Source organism: Nycticebus coucang, chromosome 16, assembly GCF_027406575.1.
Source record: "Nycticebus coucang isolate mNycCou1 chromosome 16, mNycCou1.pri, whole genome shotgun sequence".
Lineage (NCBI taxonomy): Eukaryota > Metazoa > Chordata > Mammalia > Primates > Lorisidae > Nycticebus > Nycticebus coucang.
The window spans coordinates 68,325,171-68,343,778 of record NC_069795.1 but is presented as its reverse complement, the minus strand read 5'-3'; the positions used below and the strand labels follow the sequence as shown (position 1 = coordinate 68,343,778).

Genomic DNA, 18,608 nt, shown 5'->3' with positions numbered 1-18,608 from the left:
GAAAATATGTGAATGAGACACCAAATATAGTCTCATGTTTTCAATTTGCATAAATTTAAATCTTTTCATGTTTTAAAAATGTTATTTAATTATTTTTAGAGATGAGGTCTCACCCCATTTCCCAGGCTGGAGTGCAGTGGCATGATCGTAGTTCACTGGAATCTTGAACTCTGGGCTCAAGCAGTCTTCCTGCCTCAGCCTCCTGAGTAGATGACTACATTCTCATGCCACTACACCTAGCTGATTTTTTTTTTTTTTTGAGGACTCACCTTAGCCTCTTTTTTTTTTTTTTGTAGAGACAGAGTCTCACTGTACCGCCCTCGAGTAGAGTGCCGTGGCGTCACACGGCTCACAGCAACCTCTAACTCTTGGGCTTACGTGATTCTCTTGCCTCAGCCTCCCGAGCAGCTGGGACTACAGGCGCCCGCCACAACGCCTGGATATTTTTTTGTTGCAGTTTGGCCGGGGCTGGGTTTGAACGTGCCACCCTCGGCATGTGGGGCCGGCGCCCTACTCACTGAGCCACAGGCGCCGCCCCCACCTAGCTGATTTTTAAAATTGTTTTAGAGATGGGGTCTCACTACACTGCCCAGGCTGGTGTCAAATTCCTGGCCTCAAGTGATCCTCCTACCTTGGCTTCCCAAAGTGCTGGGATTGCAGGTTTGAGCCAGCACACCACCCCTACATAATTTTTTAGATCATGGGATTATGAGGCACCACCATGCAGGGATGGGGGATCTGTGGCCTTAAGGAAACTCGTGGCCTTCCTAGTCCTTAAGTGCAGTCTTTTGACTGGATCCAACTTTTATAGACAAATCCTTTTATTAAAAAGGATGGAGCCGAGAAAGATGGAGCTTTTCTTTACCCCCTTGGGGCTTAAAAAAGAACAATCTTTAAATCTGCAAGGCTGCAGGTTCTGTATAGGTCTTCCCGGATGTGGGAGTTTCTCCTTAAAGAGAGAAATTCATTTTGTTCTCATATTTGTCTTCAATGTACAGCAGTAATAATTTGAGTTTTAGGTGGTCTTGACTGAATGTCTTATTACTGAATAGATTTAAATATGATACTGGGACTATGTCATCTTAATCATGCCATTCTTCATTCTCCTTAATTTATAAAGTAAAATGTTGAGATGCAGGGAAGGCTGAAGAAGGCTGTGGGGGGCAGGAGGAGCTTCTCTGGCCACCACCTGTACTTTCATTTCTTTTATTGTCCTTTTTCTTCCAGTCATTTGTTTGGAGGATAATTACTGTTATTGCAATGGGGAAGTATACCTGAAAATCAAGAACAAGGTTCATGGCCTGGCATAATCCTAAATTATTTTCATTTGCTGTTTATTTGTTGTTACTACATAGATTGTCACTCTTTGAAGTTTACTAACCTGACCGAAGCTAACCTAACAATTTTTAATGGGAAAGTCTCTCTGTGCTCTCTGCCCCTGTAAATGCTGCTTGCCCCCGATGCCCATTGTGTACTTCAGTCATTCCAACGTGTTTTCCTCTTTAATACTGTAATTGACTCTGGGCAGAGGGTCAGAATAAGAGGGGCACGAGTTGCATCTGTGAGCTCCGAATCTCACCAGGGTTTGCCCCTAGGCTTTGACAGGCTGTGCAGAGCTGGGCCAGTACCTCATTATTATCAGCCTTATTGCTGCCCATCGTGTGTTAGCTGCCAATACTGCTGCTCTGACACCACAACCCTATTTTTGGTCTCCTTTTCAGCTGAAAAAAAAAAATTTTTTTTTTTTTTCAAAGAGTAAGTAACCCATGCATCTGTTTCTACAAAAGAAGAGACCATTAATAGGTGAGAATGGAAAGTCAGGATTTAGAGGGCGGAGACAAGATGGCTGACTGAAGCCAGCTTTCCATGGAAGCTCCTGTCCAGAAGGAGAGTTAAAGGATGGAAATTTAGCAAGTAACCTGGTGGATTAGAGCTGCACCAAGAGAGAAGGTTGAAGAACACACATCAACCCCGCTGAGGTTAGCTGCGACCCCAAGGATACAAACAAGAGGTACAAAAACCATCACCAAGTGGATAGGAGTCCCTCCCCATGAGAATGGCTCGGAGTGCCCCACAAACAAATGATAGGAGTTCAAAGGTCCTCCCACTACACTCCATGGGAGAGACCCTGTAAAAACTGGACCTACCTCCCTCCTAGGGTGCCACGGCATTCTCCTGCCAGGCATAAAACTGTATAAAACTTTATATATTCTCTACCTGCAACTCTGAGCTCCCAGCACTCTCCTCCACTCTCACTCAGAGGTCTGGAGGCCTGTCCCCTATGAGTCCAGATTCTTGGGTGATTTCTCGAGGGGTGTGGACAGGGCCTAAACTGCAGCTGGTCAGTTTTGACTCTGGGGCACGGGAGTGAGGAGAGGACGGTCAGCTGAGAGGGAACCACACTGGAGCGGCGGTACCCCGAGGCGCAAAGCAACAGCCATCTTTTGGCAACAATAGGGCTCACTCCCGGATGTTCTGAAGCCACACCCTTGTCTCCCTGGGCAACCAGAGGAGGCCGGGCATCTACTCAGGTGGCAACCACCATGGAACAGATCTGGGATGGAAACGCAGGCCCTGTGAGTAAAGGGTTTGCCTGAGCCAGTACTGGCCTGGGTGGAGCGTGGGGACTAGAAATGCGTGCTCAGAGCCGGGAAGTTCCCAGGGCGGGACTGGGACAGCCTATAGACAAAGGAAGACAGGAGGCTGGAACTGACAGGTAACTGAATACAAACCTGCAGAAGCAAAGACAGGGCCTGAGGCACAGGCTCTGGGAACTCAAAACTTCTCTTCTGCTTCTCTTCTGCAGGGGAATTTAGCAAGGACAGAAACAAATTCCTGCAAAGTTGTTCTGTTCTGTTCTGTCAGTAACATCAATCAGGGGCGGGACTGGAACTGAGTGAACACCCCCCAGCCTCCATCAAGTGCCCGAGGTTGTCAGGTCTCACCTCCCCCTGCTAGATAGAGGCAGAGTGCAGCGGCCTTGCTGAGCAGAAATAGATTTCCTTGTGATTCAGGCAGGTGCAAACACCCTGGAGTATCTGTTCACTATAGGCAACTGAGTAAAAGCCCTGCAGGACTATCAGTGACTAGGTGTGACAGAGGTGCAAGGTGGGGAAGGAGGCATCAACCTTCCCAGACCGATCTATTTGCTGGGTGGGTTCTCCTTACTCCACGGAGCACTGGAGCAAGCCACATCTGAGTAGTCACCAGACCCCTGCGATCCAGTTGCCAGAGACCTTTTAAACTCTCCCACCTGTGACAGGTGCTGACTGAGACAATTGATTTGGACCTTTTGAACTGAGCCAATTGCCTGAGGACTATTCAGGTGGTGCCCTGGGTGTGTGGTTGTGGAAGGTTTGATTTTCCTTTTCCAATCGTCGCCTGTGGGTGGCGGGGTGACTTAATTGCTGGTATTTCTCCACAGCTGAGACTTTAACCCAGAGTAACTGTTTCACTAGGGTCGAACAGAGACCAGCTGAAAACAAGACAGAACCACTTATCCCCACCACACCAAACAGGTCCCCAGTTTCTCAGGCCATAGCACTGAATGGGTCCTTGACAAAGCTCCAGGGGAAAAAATAAAACGGTATAAAACAATCATGGGGCAGAATCAGCAGAAAAACTCTGGTAACATGAATAACCAGAATAGATCAACCCCCCCCCCTCCAGGAAAGATATGGCAGATGTAATTGAAGATCCCATTCATAAACAGCTGGCCGAGATGTCAGAAATTGAATTCAGAATTTGGATTGCAAACAAGATTAATAAAATGGACGAAAATTTGGAATTAGAAATTCGAGCAGCAATGCAAAAGTCAGAATTAGAAATTCGAGGAGAAATTCAGAAGTTGTCTCAAGAATTTAACAAATTTAAAGACAAAAACCACCAAAGATTTTGACACACTGAAGCAAGAATTTTCAGCCCTCAAAGATCTGAAAAATACAGTATAATCCCTGAGTAACAGAGTGGAGCAAGCAGAAGAAAGGATTTCTGACATTGAAGACAAAGCCTTTGAATGCTTCTGAACTCTCAAAGAGGAAGAGAAATGGAGAGCAAAAACGGATCATTCTCTCCGAGAGCTCTGGGATAATTCAAAGAAGGCTAATATCCACCTCATTGGAATCCCTGAAAGTGATGAAGTGGCCTTGCAAGGCACAGGGGCTCTTCTCTGTGAAATTATGAAAGAGAATTTTCCAGACATGACAAGAGATTCTGAAATTCAATACCAGACAGTTTCAGAACCCCAGCATGACTCCATCCGAATAAGACATCCCCCAGGCATATCATAATTAACTTCACTAAAGTTAATATGAAGCAGAAAATTCTGAAAGCAGACAGACGTAAGAAATCCATTACCTACAAAGGGAAGAATATTAGAATGACTGCAGATCTCTCTGCTAAAACTTTTCAAGCCAGAAGAGGGTGGTCATTGACTTTTAATCTCCTAAAGCAAAATAACTTTCAACCCCGGATCCTGTATCCAGCTAAACTGAGTTTCATTTATGATGGAGAAATTAAATACTTTAATGACATTCATATGTTGAAAGATTTGCCATAACCAAACCAGCTCTTCAGGATATTCTCAGATCTATCCTCCATAATGACCAGCCCAATCCTCTACCACAAAAGTAAACTCACTCAGAAACTTTTGATCAAACTCCAACTTCCACAGTGGCACAAGAATTAAAATTGTCCACTGGACTTTTGAAAAACTTGATACCCCAAATTTTACCAGAGTTATCAATATTCTCCATTAATATGAATGGCTTAAACTGTCCTCTAAAGAGGCACAGGTTAGCTGACTGGATACAAAAACTCAGGCCAGATATTTGCTGCATACAAGAGTCATTCTTACCTTAAAAGACAAATATAGACTCAGGGTGAAAGGATGGTCATCCATATTTCAGGCAAATGGTAATCAGAAAAAAGCAGGTGTTGCAATTCTAGTTGCAGATACAATAGGCTTTAAACCAACAAAAGTAAGGAAGGCTAAGAATGGTCACTTCATATTTGTTAAGAGTAATACTCAATATGATGAGATTTCAATTAGTAATATCTATGCACTGAACCAGAATGCACCTCAATTTGTAAGAGAAACTCTAACAGACATGAGCTACTTGATTTCCTCCAGCTCCATAATAGTTGGAGATTTTAACACTCCTTTGGCAGTGTTGGATTGATCCTCCCATAAGAAGCTGAGCAAAGAAATTTTAGATTTAAACCTAACCATCCAACATTTGGATTTAGGAGACATCTACAGAACATTTCATCCCAACAAAATTGAATACACATACTTCTCATCAGCCCATGGAACTTACTCCAAAATCCATCACATCTTAGGTCACAAGTCTAACCTCAGTAAATTTAAAGGAATAGAAATCATTCCTAGCATTTTCTTGGACCACCATGGAATAAAAGTTGAACTCAGAAACAACAGGAATCTGCATACTCATACAAAAACTTGGAAGTTAAATAACCTTATGCTGAATGACAGCTGGGTCAGAGATGGGATTAAGAAGGAAATTGCCAAATTTTTGGAACAAAACAACAATGAAGACACGAATTATTAGAACTTCTGGAATACAGCAAAGGGAAATTTATAGCACTGCAAGCCTTCCTGAAGAGAACGGAAAGAGAGGAAGTTAACAACTTAATGGGACATCTCAAGCAACTGGAAAAGGAAGCACATTCCAACCCCAAACCCAGCAGAAGAAAAAAAATAAAATTAGAGCTGAATTAAATGAAATTGAAAACAAAAAAATTATACAACAGATCAATAAATCCAAAAGTTGGTTTTTTGTAAAGGTCAATAAAATAGGTAAACCTTTGGCTAACTAGGAAAAAAAGAGTAAAATCTCTAATCTCATCCATCAGAAATGACAAGACGAAATAACAACAGACTCCTCAGAAATTCAAAAATCCTTAATGAGTATTATAAGAAACTTTATTCTCAGAAATATGAAAATCTGAAGGAAATTGACCAATACTTGGAAGCACGTCACCTTCCAAGACTTAGCCAGAATCAAGTGGAAATGTTGAACAGGTCCATATCAAGTTCTGAAATAGCATCAACCATACAAAACCTCCCTAAAATGAAAAGCCTGGGACCAGATGGTTTCACGTCAGAATTCTACCAAATCTATAAAGAGGAATTAGTACCTATATTACTCAACCTGCTCCAAAATGTAGAAAAAGAAGGAAGATTACCCAACCCGTTCTATGAAGCAAACATCACCCTGATCCCCAAACCAGGAAAAGACCCAACAAGAAAAGAAAATTATAGACCAATATCACTAATGAATATAGATGCAAAAATATTCAACAAGATCCTAACAAACAGAATCCAGCAACACATCAAGCAAATTATACATCATGACCAAGTCGGTTTTATCCCAAGGTCTCGAGGCTGGTTCAATATACATAAATCTATAAGTATAATTGAGCACATAAATTAAAAAACAAAGACCATATGATTATCTCAATTGATGAAGGGAAAGCTTTTGATAATATCCAGCATCCCTTCATGATCAGAACACTTAAGAAAATTGGTATAGAAGGGATATTTCTTAAACTGATAGAGGCCATCTACAAACCCACAGCCAATATTGTATCGAATAGAGTTAAATTGAAATCATTTACACTCAGATCAGGAACCAGACAGGGCTGCCCATTGTCTCCACTGCTCTGTAACATTGTAATGGAAGTTTTAGCCACCGCAATTAGGGCAGAAAAGTCAATCAGGGGTATTCTTACAGGGTCAGAAGAGATCAAGCTTTCGCTCTTCGCAGATGATATGATTGTATATCTGGAAAACACCAGGGATTCTACTACAAAACTCTTAGAAGTGATCAAGGAGTACAGCAGCATCTCAGGTTAAAAAATTAAGATTCATAAATCAGTAGCCTTTATATATACCAACAGTAGTCAAGCTGAAAAAACAGTTAAGGACTCTATTCCATTCACAGTAGTACCAAAGAAGATGAAATATTTGGGAGTTTGTCTAACAAAGGAAGTGAAAGATCTCTATAAAGAGAACTATGAAACTCTAAGAAAAGAAATAGCTGAAAATGTTAACAAATGGAAAAACATACCATGCTCATGGCTGGGAAGAATCAACATTGTTAAAATGTCCATACTACCTAAAGCAATATACAATTTTAATGCAATCCCTATTAAAGCTCCACTGTCATACTTTAAAGATCTTGAAAAAATAATAACTTCGTTTTATATTGAATCAGAAATAAAGATCTTGAAAAAATAATACTTTGTTTTATGTGGAATCAGAAAAAACCTCGAACAGCCAAAACATTACTCAGAAATAAAAACAAAGCAGGAGGCATCACCCTACCAAGACCTCAGACTATACTATAAATTGATAGTGATCAAAACAGCATGGTACTGGCACAAAAACAGAGAAGTAGATGTCTGGAACACAATAGAGAATCAAGAGATGAACCCAGCTACTTACCGTTACTTGATCTTTGACAAGCCAATTAAAAACATTCAGTAGGGAAAAGATTCCCTATTTAACAAATGGTGCTGGGTGAACTGGCTGGCAACCTGTAGAAGACTGAAACTGGACCCACACCTTTCACCATTAACTAAGATAGACTCTCACTGGATTAAAGATTTAAACTTAGGACACGAAACTATAAAAATACTGGAAGAGAGTGCAGGGAAAACCCTTGAAGAAATTGGTCTGGGTGAGTATTTTATGAGGAGGACCCCCCGGGCAATTGAAGCAGCTTCAAAAATACACTACTGGGACCTGATCAAACTAAGAAGCTTGTGCACAGCCGAGAACACAGTAAGTAAAGCAAGCAGACAGCCCTCAGAATGGGAGAAGATATCTCAAGAATGGAAGTATCTCATGAATGGAAGAAAAAGTATCCAATGTACTCAGCCCCACTATGAAACTAATTTATGGCTTTCACATGAAAGCTATAACCCAGTTATAACCTAAGAATTAGGAGAAGGGGGAAAGGGAAGGGAGAGAGAGTGGTTGGTGGGGTTACACTTGCGGTACATCTTACAAGGATATATGTGAAACTTAGTAAATGTAGAATGTAAATGTCTTAACACAATCACTAAGAAAACGCCAGGAAGGCTATGTTAACCAGTGTGATGAAAATGTGTCAAACGGTCTATAAAACCAGTGTATGGTGCCCCATGATCGCATTAATGTACACAGTTATGATTTAGTAATAAAAAAAAGAAAGGTTTTAGTGTTTTAATATTTTAAAAACTTTCAGAAAATATGAGTCGTGTTTTCTTTTTCATAAAGCTATGTAGCTGTTTCGAAACCTAGTATTTGGAAGTCATGGTAATAAGTGTGTTACTAAGAAACAACTCAACAGTACCAACTTACAGAATAGTCCTTTTTGCTGCTATTTTAAATCATCATTTTAAACTAGAAAAGTCTGTGTGAATGTAATTCAAAATCTTTTCTACTCTCAACTGTTACCTGTTTTGATAATGCCGGGATTCTGCTTATCGTAAAGGCAGGAAACCATGGGGTTGATTTCATTCCCTCTCTTGTCCAGTATCCCTTTTTCTATCGAACATCCCTACCTGTGTTTTGTTTTTTATATCTCTAAATGTACCTATTTTGACTCCATTCCTAACGATCTCCTAGTTCAGACCTTCTTTGTCTTTAGCTTGCTGTGATAACAATAGATATTAATCAGTGTCCCTCCTTATTATCTCCTGTTAGATTCATATTAGTACTTATCCTTTCCCTTTGTTTAGAAATCTGAGTTCTTTTTTTTTTTTTTTTAAAGAAAAGATAGTATATCTCATACTACAAAAGAGTCAAATTCTTAACTTTCGAATTTTGTAAGTCAGTTTGCCAGCATGAAGGGAATTAATCTGGAAGAATCCAAATCAGTTCTTTCTGTCCTCAGGATGGCAGAGCTTGGGATGATGCATGGCTGAAGAGCAGTAGAGATGGCTGGCTGGATAGACGGACCTGTGGCAGCTTTCCCCGTTTCCCCCATGGCAAGGATAACTTCAGAGGCAACCAGGAGATGCATGTGTGCCTGGGTGGGCAGGGATGTAGGTGGGAGAGCCAGATGAAGGGATGTGGCAGGGATGAAGAGGGTGAGGGAAAGATCTAGGTGGATGTGCTGGTGGAAGAGCTTCGAATGTCTGAGGATGAAGACGTCCATTCGTCCTTCCCCTTCTCTGTGCCCCAGATTTACCACTTGTCATGCTTTTCAATTTAGATGTAACCCTTGGGAAAGGGGAAAACCAGAACTTGAAATTGCCCTGAGTTGACAGAAATTTAGTTTTTAGTCATTCAGTGGAAATCGGGATCTTAAAACACAGAGTAAGGTCAATTCTACAGAAATAAATCCTCATTTCTTGCATGCCTGAGTTTGTGCTCTGCCATAGTATCTGTGACACTAGTTGCCTTGTCCTGCTGCCTCCCTGATCCTGCTGCCTCCACTGGGGGAAGCTGCCAGGGCTGCTTGCTGTATGTGGCCTGGGTGTGTCACTTCTTGGCAGTCTGAGTCCATTGTCTGCCTGGCACCCTCTCAGCTTCCCACCTGACTGCTCTTTCTTTGCTTATATTTTTCCCCCCTTATATTCAGAAATGAGCTGTCCTCATCCTATTTTCTTGCCAGTCTAAATTCTGTCCATGTTCAAGGTTCAGCCCGGATTGTGCTGCTTTTTTTAAACTTTATTTTCAAACTCACAATGTTCTTGGCTTTAAAAAAATTATTTACAATACTACTTAGCACTTAGTTACACTATTTGTTCCTTGATTTTTGTTCTGTGGGTGTTAGTGTTTTCCTTCAACTAGATGATAAACTTCTTAGGACCATAGGCCACACCTGATGTTTTTCTTGTGTTCTTTTCAATGCTAGCATATGTTGGGCATGGAGCGGATACAGAAACACTACTCATTAATTAATAGGGTATGAGCCATTCCTATTTACATTACATGTGTGAGATGAATTTTATCTTTATTTTCTCCTGCATGTATTTCCACATCTCTGGCACTCTAGCAGTTGAAGAAGCAAGCAGTGGGTGGATGCACTGTGCGTGTCTGTGACAAGTACAACAAAGCTGATTTGCTCTATTTTTAGAAAGCTTGATGGTGTTAATTTTTCAAGTGCCACTTAAAAATGGGTAGCTAAATGAGTACTCTGGAGTGTTTTAATGCAATGGTATACTTTGGTAAAGAGGCCTTTGGAATAGGAGTATCACAGGCTTCATTTCCTTAGTTAACGCTTGCTCAGAGTTGGGAGGAGATAAAAGAGCTATTTCTCTGTCTTGTGTAATATTTTTTTAATTGTGAAAAATTACCTGACATTGGAGCGGGGGGCGCCTGTGGCTCAAAGGAGTAGGTCGCCGGCCCCATATACCGGAGGTGGTGGGTTCAAATCCGGCCCTGGCCAAAAACTGCAAAAAAAATAATAATAATAATAAAATAAAATAAAAAATAAATAAATAAAAAAATTACCTAACATTAATTAGGGTCCGTCTCTGACACTTACAGCTTCAGAAGAATCCCCTTGTCTGTCACACTTGCCTGGTTTTCTGCCCTGATCAGCACTTTATTTTTTATTCTGTGTTAGGGACCTTTACACAGAAGGGTTCTTCTCTGTTAGGCTTCAGAAAGGCTGGATGTTTTTTTCTGACACGACTTCTTTGGCTCTTATAATTCCCTGGAGGCCCAAAGTGGGCAAGAGACCAGAGGCAGGAAGGAACTGAAAGCTGAGAGGCTTGAGCACCTGAATGTTACTCAGTCCCCTTCATCACCCTCCCCAAGTCATGCATCGGTTTTCCCTAGACCCACAGAAGAACACAAAAACCATTTTGTAGAGGCAGGCCATATGCTTTCTTTAGGGATGACCTGTAACACGTGTATCTTTTTTCATATGTAAAAATAAATAACGCATCTAAAATTTTTAAAAATACCAAATGGCCCCTAACAAATAATTTTGAGTTTTATAAGTCATCCTTTTCTGGGGTGGTTTTTGGATAAGAGGTCTCAAAAATACACATACACATTCTCATTCCTACTGGTAATGACTCTGAAAGTATCTGGAGTGTCAGTAAGGTTCCTGGAGTGTGCCTTTGTTGTGAGAATGAGGAGGAACGTGCACTGACTTTGGGCGGAATCCTGCCTCAGTCAGGAACACCGTTTGTCCATTCATAGTGAGAATCCAACAGAAGAGCTTCTCCTTAGAGAAAGCAGTACAACCATAGTTATTCACTTGCTTTCTCATTTGCTTATTTATTGGACATCTTTCACTAAGTGCTGACCCAGGTTATTATGAGAGGGGGCGTTGATGAGAGAGGGTTTGGGCTTTTTTTTTTTTTTTTTTTTTTGAGATGGGTTCTCTTCATATCACCTAGGCAAGTCTTGAACTCCTGTCCTTAAGTGATCCTCCTGCCTCAGCCTCTGGAGCAGCTGGGACTGCAGGCATGACCTCCGCATGGCTCTGAGAGGGTTCTCTAAGGAAGTAATACCTAAGATGAGACCCAAAAAGTAAGTAGGAATTAAAGAGTTAAAGGTATTGTTACCTTGAAAGCCTGGTGCGTTGTGGGACCTGAAGACTTGAAGCATGGCACAGCCACGGAGGGGGAGAAGGGCAGGAAACGGAGGTAGCTTCCTTTAGAAATGCTTCTGTTTAATTTTTGAAAGATGATTCTCGGGTTCATGATTGGCAAATAGCTGTGGAAAGTGAAATAGTTTGTTTTGGAGAATTAATATGTTGAAACATCAGATTCTTGTAAAGTTGTATTTAAATCTTAATCCAGAACGTAAAGAAAGATGTGATCTGGCTGATTTTTATTTGGGTAAATAAAGAATCTTTGATGGGCTGTCTTAATGCTGCCTTTCTACTGACCTGAACTTGGAAATTCTTACATGAGCCACTAGAGGTACGTAATATGGGAATGATAAGTTGCCCTTTTAATCCTGTTCCCTAGTAAGGACATTGTCAAAAGGTTGATAAAGAAATGAGAAACAAATCAGGCTAGATGTCTTTTGGTAGGCTTACCACACCCTTCTGATTTTTAGCTGATGTAATATTATTAAGATAAACCAAATAATTCAATCGAGCTTGTAAAGGAACTGTGGTATAAAGAAAAGCAGTTTGGAGCCAGGGGGCCTTTAGCATCCCTGCTCTGCCACACAGCCATGTGATCTTAGACCAGAAATACTTTCTGAGCTGTTTCCTCATCTATGAAATGGAGACAACAGTATGTACCTCATTAAGGTCATTTGTTAGGCTCTCAGTACGTGTGAAAGTGTTCAAGAGAGGTATGTGTGACCCCTAACCTTCAAATGATTTTAATTTACTAATTCTTGAGCAGATATTATATGCCAGGTTATGCTGAAAAAGACATTCCTGGCCCTGAGTTTAAGCTGTTCACAGTTTGGTGGCTGTGTGACCTGAATCCTTCATATCTGCTCTGTGTGTTGTTGGAGAAGCATTAGGATGCCGTTTCCACATCATGTTTCAATTCAGTGGCCAGACTGGGGGTCACTCACAGGATCCAGCTGCAGACAGTGGACCTCAGGAAAGGAAGCAGACTGTATTATGCCAGACCACATGTATCAGGCAGTGAAGGTTTGGCTGCTACCCAAATTGATGAAGTGGGGGTCAGTTCACCAGAAACAGGATAGGTTGAAGAGATTACCTGGAATGATACTGGGAATGCAGCAGAGTCGCGTATAAGGATCGTTTGATGAAACTGTGATGAACCCTGAACATGGCAGCTGGCCACGCAGGGTGAGGTGAAATTTACCAGGTGAGTACACAACTGATATTGGTATTACTTATTATACATTTTGTATGATAAAGGAGGTATTTCTCTGGCTTGTGCAATATTTTTGTGCCTAGAGATGGATTCTGGCTATATTTGTATCATGCTAGGCTCTTTGATTTACTACTGGTATAGTTTTACCCTTATAATTCTTCTTCTTTTTTTTTTTATGAAATCATAGCTGTGTACATTAATGCAATCATGGGGTACCATGCGCTGGTTTTATATACTATTTCTTTTTTTCTCCTTTGTGTGGGCATTTTCTTACCTTTCTTTAATTTTCATATCTGGTCTTTTCTGAACACTACAAACTGCTCTACTCCCATAACTCATCCACCCAGCTGCTGAATATAAAACATGTTGGCCTTTCTTCGTCATTCTTTCCTCTCTCTAAAATGACACATACAGCTCTGCAGTAAACATGTTTTAATGGATACTTCTCTAATTCCAAGCATAATACACATTTTCACAGGAATTTTAGAGGAGATAGAAAAGTACAAAGTAGAAAATTAAAATTACCCGTAATGCTTAACACCTAGAGATGACATGTTGGGTTTTTTTTGACAGATCTGTTCTGTCTCTTAAAAAATTATGTAGGAAGCATTTGGATTTTCAGAACAACCCACATAGAGTTGTTACATTTAGAAGATGATAGCACCATATTTATTTATGATCTCTAATAACTTAGAGCTATTTTTCTTTAAGAATTAATAAGCAGTTCTATAGGAACTTTAAAACAAAATATATGATATAAGATTACTATGTTCACTACCTTGATTCATTTTTGAGTCAAAAGGGAAGCAATGAAGTGGGGAGAGAGAAGAGTGCTCTCTCTCTCTTTTTTTGTAATTTCTGATAACAGAGTGGATGCTCAACAAATAGTTGATTCCCCCCCCATACCTTTCTCTCTCTGTTATAATGCTTTTCAGTTTACAGATTTAGTTAAGGAGTGGAGTCCATTAGATATCTTTGGGATGCCTCCTGTCACCCGTGTTAGAACTTGAATAGAGTCCCTTGGAAAATACACTGATTCATCTAAATTGAAATGCTTCCCATCTTGCTAAAATGTATTTATATGTTCATTTCTTCTGGAAGGATGATCAGTCCATAAGTTTTATCAGGTTTTTAAAAGATTCTGTGACTAGAAAAAAGATTCAGTATCTGAACTGAGATCTGGTTGTGGTCTGGCCCTGGAAATGTTGTCAACTTTGGGCAAGGCACACAATCTCTCTAAAAAGAGGAGTTGGGTGTGCATAGTGTACATGGAAGTTATAACATGTAAAATTAAAAAAATTATGACAAATTTGGTTTATTAGTTAGAAAAAAAGTCCAAGGGCAGTATGTTCCCAGTCTAAGCCATATGAACTATCATTACTGTATTCTGAGGCTAGCGGTGGGATTTCGAGGACAAAACAGAAGGTGGCTTTAAATTCTGTCTGATAGATTAGGTAGATTATAAGGACTTCTCCTAATAAGAATTTCAAGCACTAGAATGAGTTTATGTAATGTTGTCATCTATATGTAATTCCTCATAAATTGGGTAAGATTTTCACTTGAATTCAATAGTTCAGCAGTGGTTTTACTTGAAGTTAAAATAGGCTGTACTTCTTGTGAAATAGCCCATATGCTCAGAATCTAAAAACAACAACAAAAACTAGTAGGTAGTTAACAGTGTGAAATATCTTCCCTTGTGTTTGCGCCTCCTTCATTCCTCCTGCTTTTCCTCCTGTAAGTAATTTGTGTCTCTGCTGTAAAGTGAGTTCTTATGCCAGTGGTTCAGACCCTCTTCCCAGCCTCTGGTGTACTGGTGGGGAGTCTTCTGACCTCTTCCTTTCCTCATTAGCTCTGTTTGTTCTTCAGCTTAGCCTCTGACTTGGGCTTATTATCTGTATGTCTGTTAACTGTCTGTGGAGCACTATCGTTAGCACACATATGCAGATTTAAAACCCACTCAACTTTCTTGATTTCTTTTCCAGTCACTTGCTCTTTTATTAAAAACTGTGCAAAGCAAATATGCAAACCTAAAATGTAATGATACCTCAAGACCATCTTTTCCAAGGTAATCCAGTGTGTGGATGGCTATAGATCAGAGGACATGAAATGAGCAGATCCTTCAGACTGTGGTGGGTTGAGGTGGAGTGGTATTGTAATGATTTTAGAAAACAAGGTATAGAAGGGTGAACCAGATGGGCCGTCAAGGATCTTTCTGGCTCCAGTCTTGTGAGACTTAAAACATTGCCCAGAGAACACTGAGAACAAAAAGGCTGTCTGCCTAATGGAGTTCATCGTGTGCCTCAACCAGAAAGCTTGGTGGAGAGGCCGTCATAAGATCCACATCAGTCAATTAAAGTCAATGTCAATTAGGGGATATTAATTAAAATTATAGCCTCCCTAGGGAATAAATCATTGATTCTCTGTCTCTCTACATAGATAGAAACATTGACTCTCTATTTCTATATATAGATAAGTAGAAAGAAGACAATAACTGAAAATAGTAAACGAGTGGTTTTGGGTTTTGTGACTTCATTTTAGCACCTCAGTGCCACCAAACAGAACTTTTTCTTTTTCCTTCTTGTTTTATACAGTTTACTTGACCCATAACCGTACCTCCTAGCTACCTATGAACATAATTCTCCCCCAGAGTTATAGCACTTCAACTCTCATCCAGAATGAAGGTATTGTATGATTGGAATGAATTGATGAAAAGAATAAGTATTATTTCTGAATATCTCTGATTATTGCGTGTTTGTTGAGTAATTTCTGACTTCTGTGTGGATTTTAGTAATCATTGCTTTAGTATCCCATTTTCAGAAAGAGACATTTCATTGAAGTATAGAATGTCAGAGGTCACAAACCAGACCATGAAGAGCATATAGCACAGTGGTCCCCAGATTTTAGCGTGCATAAGAATGCCTAGGATCCTAGCACCCTGGGAGCCTGAGGTAGGAGGATTTTTTGAGCTCAGGAGTTCGAGACCAGCCTAAGCAAGAGCAAGACCGTGTCTCTACTAAAAAAAAAGGAAACAATTAGCACACACTTGTAGTGCCAGCTGTTCAGGAGGCTGTGGCAGGAGAATTATTTGAACCTAGGAGTTTGAGGTTGTAGTGAGCTATGATGATACCACTGTACTGTATGTAGCAGGGTGACAGGGTAAGACTCTATCTAAAAAAAAAAATAAAAAAGAAAAGAAAAAGAGGAAAAAAAGGAAAAAATCACACGGGGAGCTTAAGATACATAGCCTTGAGTTTTATCTCTTGAGATTCTGATTTAAGTATCTGAAGTAAGGTCTTAGGCTCAGCATTTGAAACAAGTGCATTACATAGTCCTGATGCGTGGGGTTCAGGGCCCAGAGAATCCCAGCATGGCTCACCTAGTGTGAGCAATGTGGACTGCTAATTCTACCCTGCTATGGGTGAGCAAAGTGGCCAAGTCTACTACTCCTTGGGAACTGCTTTTGTGAAGAGTGCCAGAGACCTTTAGGCTGCCCAATCCAATGTGGTCGGCTTGCAGGCATCATAATAAATTGATGTGACTATGCAATTGTTTTATAGCATTTAATGCGTGTGATGTTTCTTATGTCTCCCTTGTCCAGATACTTGCCTCACCCTGCAGCCATTCCCTCCTGCTCTCTTTCTTTGGCTTCTCCTCTTCTACCTATTCCTCAGGTGTGGGGGTGCCCGCCCAGTCCTGGCTTTGTTTTGTCCACGATGTGGATGCTCTCTTGCTCATTTTCATGACCTCAGTGTTCCACTGGTTTGTCTGTAAATTCTAGATCTTGCTCTTAGCTCGTAGTTCTGGCAACCCACTGGGCATTTTCATCTGCCTATCCCTCAAAACCTTCAAATCCAGTGTCTAAAATTGAATCTAAAATTATTCCCCCGCCAATACTTCCTCCACCATGTTTCCTATTTCAGCACGTGATCCTACTAGTAACCTACCCAGAGTACTTAACCAAAGTACATGATTTAACACCCCCCTTTCATATAACAATTATTTTCAACAAATGATGGCCAGAAAAGATTTCTTCTTATTGAAATTTTGCACAATCATGCCAGTGATAAGTGAATATTACAAAAAAACTTTGTAAATTATAATAATATAATAATTGAAGAAAGAAAGGTGGAACTTGTGAAGAAACACTTCTAAAAGAGTGAACTCTGCAAGGTGCAGGGAATGCTTTGCAAGTAGGAGAACAAAATTGGAAGCGTTCTAGTTGTCTTTCTTTCAGTGTTTATTTCACATCTGCTCTTTAAGCGTGGCAGTATGTAGCCCGAGACAGAAAATACACCTGAAGTGAGCTCCAATCCTTTTCAGCATATATTGGACACTATATCTATATCTATATATATATATATATATATATATATAATGACATATATATAATTCCTATATAATTAGTGATCTTTCTGAAATATCTTCCACATAGCATATCTTGTTTGTTAAAGGATAAGAAACGAAAATGTGCTAATTCAATGTGTGTACACACACACACACACACACACACATAATGTGACTGTTGCCAAAACTTAACAGTAACCATGGCAACTGTTTAAAACGTAGACCAGCAAATCTTCTCAAGGAGTAATTTATTAATGATGTTGTGTAGAATTGCTAGTTCATGATATTAAGAAGCAAACTGACTTTAGTCTTCTATATTATTATTTTTAAATTGACTGTACATGGTCACCCCATTATCTAAACTCTGGCCCATGCCCTTAGTATCTGTAAGTCATGTGTCCACCTGAAGCCAGGAACCTGAGAATCATTATTTTTTTATTCCTTCTCGTCTAGGTTTTTTGAGTTTATTTTCCTATTCAGTTTCTAACTTCTTCATTGTATGGTTAATTCACTAATTTTGAGAATTTCATTTTTTTAATGTGAACAGTTTGGGCAAATTACTTCTTAAAAAATATTTTTTTGAGGTATAATTTATATATAGTAAAAATGCCCCTTGCATATTATATAGTTCCCTGAGTTTTGAGAAATGAGTATGCTGTGGATATATGGAAGAGCCTTGGACCTGCAGGAGCCTGGTGTTGCAGTCGAGAGGGCTATATACAGGGGCCCCTGGAGCACACAGGTCCACCTGTCTAGGATCACAGGCTTCAGAGCAGGTCTCAGCGGGTCTTTCCAGAAAAGCCTAGGACCAGTCACAGCAGGAACCAGTCCCAGGACGAGGGCCACAGTGTAGCTGACAGGAGTGATGTCAGGACATCAGCAGGATCAGAGCCCCTTGTGAGCCTCCTGGTACAGTATCTGTTTTAGTCTTCCTGCAAAAGGAAAGGGGTGGGAGTGGAGGAGCTATGAGAGGCTGTTCTACAGTCACTGAGTCATCCACATGGGACTAGGTATACCAGCTCTTTGGCAAGTTGGATTTTGAATAGATGGCTGTTTAAAGCATTGTTAAGTTGGAAAAGATAGAAACAGTGCTGATTAGCAAGACTGTATTTTCCCACTACTAAACAGCACGGGGCTCCAAAGAATGATTAAATCAGCTACAGAAATTAAAGAGGCTGCATTTTCTTTATATAACCAAATGTTTCAAAAATAAATTTATAATATTTTACCATTAAAAAACTTTACCAAAACAGATTTGTAGCCTTTCTGTGTGATAATAAGAATAATACAATAAGTTCATGGGTGAGAGATTAGATACATGTACACTAACAGTCTTCTTTTGTGAGTAGTGATATGATAGATCATTTTTACTTTCTTTGTATATTTTTATGTTTTTTTCTCCCTCCAATTGTCTCAAATAAATTATATACTTTGTAGTTAGGAGAAACAAATGCTATTAAAATTATTATTAAAAAATAATCAAGCAG

At 40.1% G+C, this 18,608-nt stretch overlaps 1 protein-coding gene across 5 annotated transcripts in view; it reads left to right on the top strand.

The window, feature by feature from the left end:
- The window catches only part of IGSF11 (immunoglobulin superfamily member 11), a 146,782-nt gene that overhangs the window by 72,559 nt on the left and 55,615 nt on the right, over positions 1–18,608 (top strand). The window contains exon 1 of one of the 5 annotated variants that reach the window (XM_053565299.1): positions 11,368–11,500. The exons of the other annotated variants lie outside the window; for them this stretch is intronic. The gene's annotated coding sequence lies outside the window, so the exon portion shown is untranslated. Of the gene's footprint in view, positions 1–11,367; positions 11,501–18,608 lie in introns of those variants that run through there. 5 annotated transcript variants of the gene reach the window in all.